This window comes from Euphorbia lathyris, chromosome 9, assembly GCF_963576675.1.
Source record: "Euphorbia lathyris chromosome 9, ddEupLath1.1, whole genome shotgun sequence".
Taxonomy (NCBI): domain Eukaryota; kingdom Viridiplantae; phylum Streptophyta; class Magnoliopsida; order Malpighiales; family Euphorbiaceae; genus Euphorbia; species Euphorbia lathyris.
In genome coordinates this window covers 12,291,764-12,299,920 of record NC_088918.1, presented here as the reverse complement: position 1 = coordinate 12,299,920, position 8,157 = coordinate 12,291,764, and the positions used below count along the sequence as shown (strand labels likewise).

General features: G+C 31.9%; 1 long non-coding RNA gene across 5 annotated transcripts; it reads left to right on the top strand.

Moving 5' to 3' along the window:
• Positions 1–783: 783 nt before the first annotated feature.
• On the top strand, positions 784–5,086 carry LOC136206758 (uncharacterized). Of its 5 annotated transcripts, none has more exons than XR_010676421.1 (5): positions 784–1,926; positions 2,050–2,192; positions 2,288–2,416; positions 2,724–2,903; positions 4,317–5,086. It is a non-coding gene; the product is annotated as an uncharacterized lncRNA (long non-coding RNA). The 5 variants fall into 5 exon arrangements; XR_010676420.1 differs by having other exon boundaries at positions 3,207–5,086; XR_010676419.1 differs by having other exon boundaries at positions 2,724–4,409; positions 4,580–5,086.
• The last annotated feature ends 3,071 nt before the right edge of the window (positions 5,087–8,157 follow it).

Here is an 8,157-nt window from a genome sequence, read left to right as displayed (position 1 = left end):
CTCTCCTCTAATAACTATACGACAAATTTTGTAACTTATTTCTTCCTCCTCCTACCGTTTTTGTTTTTCTGTTTCCGTAGTTACTTTCCTTTCGTTTGTGTCAGTTTTTGTTGGATCCTATATATTTTATCGTACATCTGAATCCGTTTGAACTGCGTCTGTTGGCTAAACTCTTTGTTTTTGTAACTTTTTCTGTTTTAGCAAGGACAGAAACGGTAGATCTTATCCGTAGATCACTGGATCTATGTGGTTGCAAAAGAAAGGACTTAGATCCGAAGGTTCAGAATAGTTCAAAGGCTGAAGATTGGACTACAGTTGCTTTGCGGCGAATTTGGAGTTACGATCTATATATGGTTCAAATGTTGTTTATGTTTGATGTACTTTTAATGGCTTTTTTTGCTTTTAATAGTCATTTTCTTGCTTTTAATAGTCATTTTCTTGCCTTCGTGGATTATGTATTAGGCTTAGCCTATATATATAAGATTTTATTTCTTACTGGTCTTTTGTGTACTTGCAATTTTATGATTTAATGAAATATTAATATTACTATAAAAAAAGACGGTGATTGAAAAACAAATGGAAATAATTTATATTATTGCTGTGGATTTCTCGTTCCATTTTAGAATATATTTTTTGTTTTATATATAATTATTATTAAATTACATACAAAAAAAATACACAAATTAAAATCAAAAGCCCACCTCGTCATTCCTACTTCAGGCCCATCACCTCCATTTTCTTTCCTTTTCTCTTAAATTAAAATTCAATTTTGGTTTATATACCAATATTGTTAGAGAGAGACTCTCTTCCTTCTCTCTAACTTTCTTCTCATTTTTTCTTTTTTCTCCTCAGATCCCGTCCTTACCGCTATCCACCGTCACTTTCTCCATTATAGCTCTCTAAACAGATTATCTTCCTTCTTCCTCCTCCAATTTATGTTTTAGTCTTCGTTTTCGTTTTAAATTACTTTTTCTTGTTCGTTTGAAATCTATATTTCTTCTTGAACTTCTATTTCCGTCAGATCTACAACTGTTCGCTATACTTCTTTCTTTTAGTCTTTTTTCGGTCTTAGCAAGAGCGGAAAAGCTTCATCTTGTCCGTAGATCTATAGATCTGCGTGGTTGCAAAAACAGAAAGGACTCAGATCCGAACATCCGGATGAGCCTAAATGATGAAGCATGGATTACAGAGGTTTTTCAACGGGACTTAACTTACGAGAAGAATATGATTTCTATGTTTGTTGTATTTTTACCTTTTATGGTTATTATTGCTCTTTGTAGTCTTATATTGCTCTTTGTAGTCATTTCTCTTCCCTTTGTGGAGCTTATACTGGCTATAGCCTGTATGGGTTTATTTTCGTACTGTATGTTGTACCTTTTATATCAATGAAATGAGATATGACATTTTTATCCAAAAAAAAAAAAAAAGTTTCAATTTTGGTTCAATCAATTCAAATGTTTCTAATTAGAAATCAAATAAACCATACAAGTAAGTGTCTTTGAACCGTATATTCTTCTCTTAATTTTCAGATTAAAAAATCATTCTCCTCTCTCTTATAGTTCGGCAACACATCTATACGGAACAAAAACCACACTTGGCAGAATACTATAGCTTTAGCTTATGTGTCATGATTATAGAGTTTTAGGCGTAAGTGTAATTTTTAGAGATTTTCTGAATTTTTAAAATTATTATTTTTCTTTGAAAGTGGGTTGATAGATTTCGATCCTTAGGCGATATCTATAGAAAAGAGTATTTGTTGAATCCCTAATTTTCCGCTTTGTGTTTCTATCAATTTCCACCAGTTCGTTGAATCCCTAATCTCCAACTGTTGAGTTTCCATCAATTAAGGATTCCATCTCAAATCTCTTTCTTTCGGTATTCAATTAGGATTTGATCTTTCAGCTCTAACTATCCCCATCTCAAGAGGTAAATTATTTAACGGTTTCTAAATCCCTACTCATTTGATGTTTTTCGGATTCTCATTTTCTCTTTTTCAATTCAAATTCAACAATGTGTTGGCTATTTGTTCACTATTCCATTTCTTCTCAGTTCTTCAATTGGAGTGAAACTGAAATACATAATAGAGAGAAGTAGTGACCAACTATAATTTTGGAAGCTCGGAGAGGCTTCCCAAAGAGATTGCCCTATGCTCCTCATCAGCGCCTCAAGCATTCAAGGAGTCTTCCTTACTGGTAAGTGGCTATATCATCTATAATGGTAATCTCATGGATACTGGAGTTATTCTTAACCTCATGGGTGCATTTTTTTCATTCAAACGTGAAATAAGGTGATTCCGGTGATTCAAAAGTGAAATAAGGTGATCTCAAAAAATGAATACCACCAGAGACGCTCTAATGGTGCAAGTAGAGGATCAGGCTTTGTAGCCTTCTACACAACTCAAGAAGCATCTGGAGCTGTAAGATTAAATTCTATATGTTCTTTTTTAGATTGTTTTGTTTATCTGTGATGTAATTTTATTTATTGTATTTTATCTTTTTAATTATTTCAGCATCCGAGATACTAGAAGCGTTTCTACTGTAAATTCACTTAAAAACATCATAAAGATTTGAAAGAGATTGTAGAAACCATTAAAGAGAATTTCTGTTATAAATTGCTAACGAGTAATTTAGAGTAATTTAGATTTATTACCATGGGATTCCAATCTCTTTTCTATTTATTAAGCCTCTTTTTATTTACGTGTTTTTTCCGTCTTCTCCATCCAGATTTCCATGCTATAGCAAGTAATGGTCTTAATGGAAGTATTAAGACTTGTGATGATAAGGGAATTTGCACTCCTGAAAGTGGAATGGAGTTCTTGAACAATTTCCAGATGGTGTTCTATCATCTTCTTTTATGGTTGGATTTCTTGTGGCTTCACCAATATTTGCTTCCTTGGCAAAAAGGTGAGCTCCTAAATGGTACATGAAGTAAGGCTTGATTAATAGGATAAATATAATTAAGCTAAAGCATCAATTTCTTTCTCAAAGTAAAAGAATAAACCTCCTCACCCATAATAACATAGTAAAGAAATTGGACTATTTCTTACTCAATCCACAGATTTCTCAAATACCTATCGCTAAAACACTGTTCAATTTTTTATTTATTTAAGGTAAAAGATTCCATTCTTTTGTTTTTAGAATGCATTTGAAATTTATATTTCCCTTGAGAATGCATAGCTTATTATCTAAATAGCATGTGTCAATCAGGAGGCGAGGCAGTTTGTCCAAGTTTGTCCAGTTCAGGGTGATATTTGTCCCAAAAAGGTGATTTGGTTGGTTCTATTTGTCCAAGTATGTCAACTTAAGGGTAGATTTTTGTTCCTTTATCCCCCCAATAAAACATAAATATAATGAAACTATCCTATATGATCTTTGTAAGATAGAATCTAAGCTAAATGGAACTCTCGAAAATGTAGAAACAACTATTACATGGGAGAAAAATGGACTGCATGGAATTAAACTGGCTGTTAATATTAGATATTGGAAAGCAAATTTGTTTTTTCCAGGTTTATCTTTAATCAGTGCATAGATGCACTGAAATGAGTCCTTCAGGAACTTTTAACAAAATGAACTCAGCTAGGCCCATGCATTGCAATGGTTCCTGTTGCTTTTCCTAAGGCTAAGGGATTGTGAGCTTTCTGAAAAATCACAAGAAAATAATCAGAGAACAAGAGGTTTATGGAGCAATATGTGCCACTCCAAGTTACAATCTAATGCTGCTTTCTTTTTTCCTATTTTTGTGAAATAGTTATACTCTTAAGTTTTGTTCTGTTGCTTTTTGTATGATTTTTTTTTTTTTTTTTTTGTGATGGTGGAGCTCATTTTATGAGATTTTGTTTGATTTGGTTAGCTAATTTTGTGATGAAGGTGATATATGGATGGATCAAATAATACTATAAAAAAAGAATTCCGAATTAGTCATAAAAAAAGGTTTGTAAAAAGTATATGTTACCTGTATAGGTCCTCCTTCCTTTTGTAGCTTATATATAATGGTTAACATCATAATCATATCTCAACACGACTATTAAGAGGTTATATTTGTTGATTTGCAATTTATATGTTCATTAATTTCTATCCAAGGGCTTTCCTCTTCTGTTTTTCTTCCTTTTATAATTTCAATTTCAGTTGTACCCATCATAGAGCATAGATGAAAACTAAACCTTGAAAGAAATAAAATCAATTTTTTATGGATTTATTTCGTTTGAGGCAACTGATAAATGGGATGCATTAGGTCAGCAATTGGAATAGAGCCTTTCAAGTCAGTATATTTTCAGTAAAATTTTATTTAGTTTCGCTCAAACTTGATTATCTTGGCAGGGAGTGTACTACTAATATCTTTTTTGATATTTTTATAATGTGAATAAGAGATTGGAGTTTATGTTGACCTGCTGAATTTTTTTGGTGCCACAGGTAATTTACGGTGGTTTTTTATTTTCTGAAAATGATGATTTTTTAAGATTTGCCTGTTAACTCATCCTTTTTATCTTTTTATCTTTCCTCAGGCGCTCTACATATTCTTTTTAATTCTGGAAAATCTTTGAAATTTGAAAATAAATTTAATAGCACTGATCTTGATTTAGGTTCAGTTTATCATTGAATGAAGAAGCATGTAGACAGTGTTCTTTGAAACTGGAATTGGATGAGTCTACTGACTGTGAGCTTGGCATAATCATGCTAGAGTTTACGGATATAATTGATAAAATAAGGAATATAGAGAGATAACAGTGGACTGCATGCTAGAGCTTGGCATAATCATGCTAGAGTTTGGATATGAAGAAGCATATAGACAGTGTTCTACTCCTTTTCGGTGACAACAGTGTTATGATTGAGGGCTGAGATTAGAGTTAAGGAATCACTCTCAACAATAAGAGGCTACAATCAAGAGCGAAACGCATCTTTGAAGGAGAGCCAAACCTTCTGTAATTGTAATATAGGAAAAGCAGCAGAAACCATTAAAAGGCTTTTACAATCTCAACAACTAATGAAAATTGTCATGAAGATTTTTTATTTTCTGTAAATTAGATATAAGAATTAATGAAAATTAACAGAATAATTTATAAATTAATTAAATAAAAATATTAATATTTTATCTTCTCCTAAATTTTTAGTATATTAATATTTTAAATAAAAAGTTCACATTATAAAGGACAATAATTACATATATACAAAGTTTACATATATAAAATACAATATATATATAAAAAAAAACAAGAAAAAATTACAAAATAAAGAAGAAAAAACATAAAATTCAAAGTACACATTGTGCAGGCCTTTGACTAGCTTTTACAGTTTTGATTCGTTAATATCAAAAATACAGGAATTTTCACATGCACCTTAATGAGCAAGTGAATTTGCTCATTCACTGTTAGATTTAGGCTTATTAAATCTAAGCTTCAGGATGCTTTGAATCTCCACCTTAGGATTCTAATAAGCTTAGATCTAATGGTGAATGAGTAAATTCTACATGCTTATTAAAGTGTATGTGATCAAGACTGAAAAAAAATAATAAGTTAATTTTAATATTACATGGTTTAATACATAAATGCATCATTAGCTCCTTGAACTTATCTAAAAAGTTTGAAAATTTTCTGGACAAGTTCAGGGGCAAATAATATATTAAGCCATATAATATTTAGCTAATATATAGTGAAATTATATAACCCGTGCAATGCACGGGCTTAAATCTAGTAATAAGTCATGTGGCAAAACATCAATAAAATTAAGGTACGAAGCCAACATTGTTTTAAGCCTATTCTTTTAACAATTCTCAAATTGTATATACATAAAAATAATATTATAAAAAATTTCCGTGCATTGCACGGGTTTAAAGCTAGTGCTTTTTAAAAAATCATTCTCCCTAAAAGTATCATGGGCCGAGTTGGATCAGACCTGTCGGACTTTTAATAAAACCTGACGAGCTCAAACCCAGCTCAGTCCGCAATAAATTGAGTCAGATTTGGGCTCAGACTGGGCTCGGGCCTAAAATATGAATCCCAAGTCCATCCGTGCAAGCTCATCTGTATATTAAAAAAAAACAATTTTTTTTTCAAATTGTGCGCAATGCATTTATATTAAACAAAGAAAAATTACATCAAAGACAAAGAAAAACCCTCTACCCACCCCAACCCATGACCTCTAGGATCATAGATAAGCTCTCAACCAACAGGCTAAGAGCTTCATTAACTAATACTTGATAAGTTTAGAAAAATTCTAATAAACTAATTATCTATCCAAACATCAAATCCAAAATAAATTACAACATAAAATATATAATTAATTTATATTTATAAATTATGAATTATAATATATATATAGTATATCGGGTCGGGCCGGGCCGGGCCGATGAAAAATTCATATAGCCCAAACTCGTCCAGTTTCGGACAAGCTTATACGGATTTGAACCGAACCTGACACCAATTTTATATATCCAAATCCGGCTAAATGGACCTGGGCGGGTCGGGTGGGCTCGCCGGTCCATACCCAAGTCTAAGGTATATAGAATGATTGTTTTTCTTTTTAATTGAAATGAGATTGTGATGCAATTGGCTAATTAGATGGTTATATTCATTAATTCAATACCTATGATTGTGTTTTTGACAAAGAATCATGCATAAAAAAAAAATTCATCGACACATATGAACATAAGATGTTTGATAAAATGTTTGTTAAAATACATGTATATGGGATCTCTAAAATAGCCACCAGATTGCAATTTTGGCAACCTAGGAAGCTTTTAGTTCACCAATTCTTCCTTTAATAAACCTATAGGTTACGGAATAAACAACATAACTCAAAACACTTCAAAACAACCGCATTTTTAATGTAGTGTAAAAATGTACTCTTTAATGGGAAAATGGTTTTTTTTTTTTTTTTATAATAATGCATAATCATTTCATTAGGTGAAGAAGTACAAATACATTATGAAAATAGTAAAGGATAAAACCTTACATAAGTACAGATTAATGTCTAATACAAGATCCATAAAGGAAATAAAAAGATTACAAATAACAAAAATAACTATAAAAGGTACAACTAAAATAACAGGACGATAAATCTTATACTTCTCACGAATCCAACTCCGTATGAAAGCAATTGCAAACCAATCGTCATCATTTAGTTTTTTTCGATCAATCGGATTTGAGTCATTTTTACTGGTGTAACCCCGTAGATCTATAGATCTATGTATAAGATAATACGTTTTCGCTCTTGTTAAACTTGAAAAAAACGTAAACGAAAGAGTTATGGCTGACAAGTGCAAATCTGACGGAGAAAATCCGATGAAAGGTATGGATTTCAACCGAAACAAAAGAAAAACACTGATAAAAACTAGAAAAAGGAAAATAAACCATACATGGAAGGAGGAAAAAGTAAAACAACCTTCCTTCTTTCTCCTTTGAATAGATCTAGTTATGGTTAAACTTTAAAGTTACAAAAGAATTAAGATTTGGAAGCAAAAAGGAAAAGAAGAAGTGAATTAAACAATCCCTTAATATTGATTATAATATAATTAGAAATTGATTTATTTTCTAAAATATTTTTTTAACAATTTTCTAAAATATTTTTTAGTAAAATAACATTAAGGAATATATAATATAAGTTCTTGGATAACCAACTGACTCATAAAACTATAATATTACACCTATGGCCACTAACTTTATCTATTTTAATATTTGTGGTCATTAACTTTACATTTTTTAATACCAGTGGCCACTCAACTTTAACTAACTCCTTAGTTGTGAGCTCCATCACCAGGAAGTCACCTTTTGAGGTTGTATACACAAAGACTCCAAACCATCCGCTTAACCTAAGGGACATTCCAAATGGGTGAAAGAAGAGTGTGCCGGTCCAACACCTAGTCTACGACTACCACCAAATGCATCAAGAGGTGAGACAAAGTATTGAAGAAATAATATCAGGGTCAAGGCTAGGGTGTATGAACACCGAAAGGATCTTCAATTTGAGGTGGGGGACGACGTGATGGTCTACTTGACTTAAGCAAGGAGAGCCTCATGAATGCTCCGAGTAGCAAACTTAAACCGATGGGGTATGGACCGTACAAAGTGATCAAGGTGAACATCAATACTTATCATATAGCCCTTCCAAATTGGCTCAGGAAAATATCACCCTCCTTGAGACGACATGGAACAAGTTGGGGTCC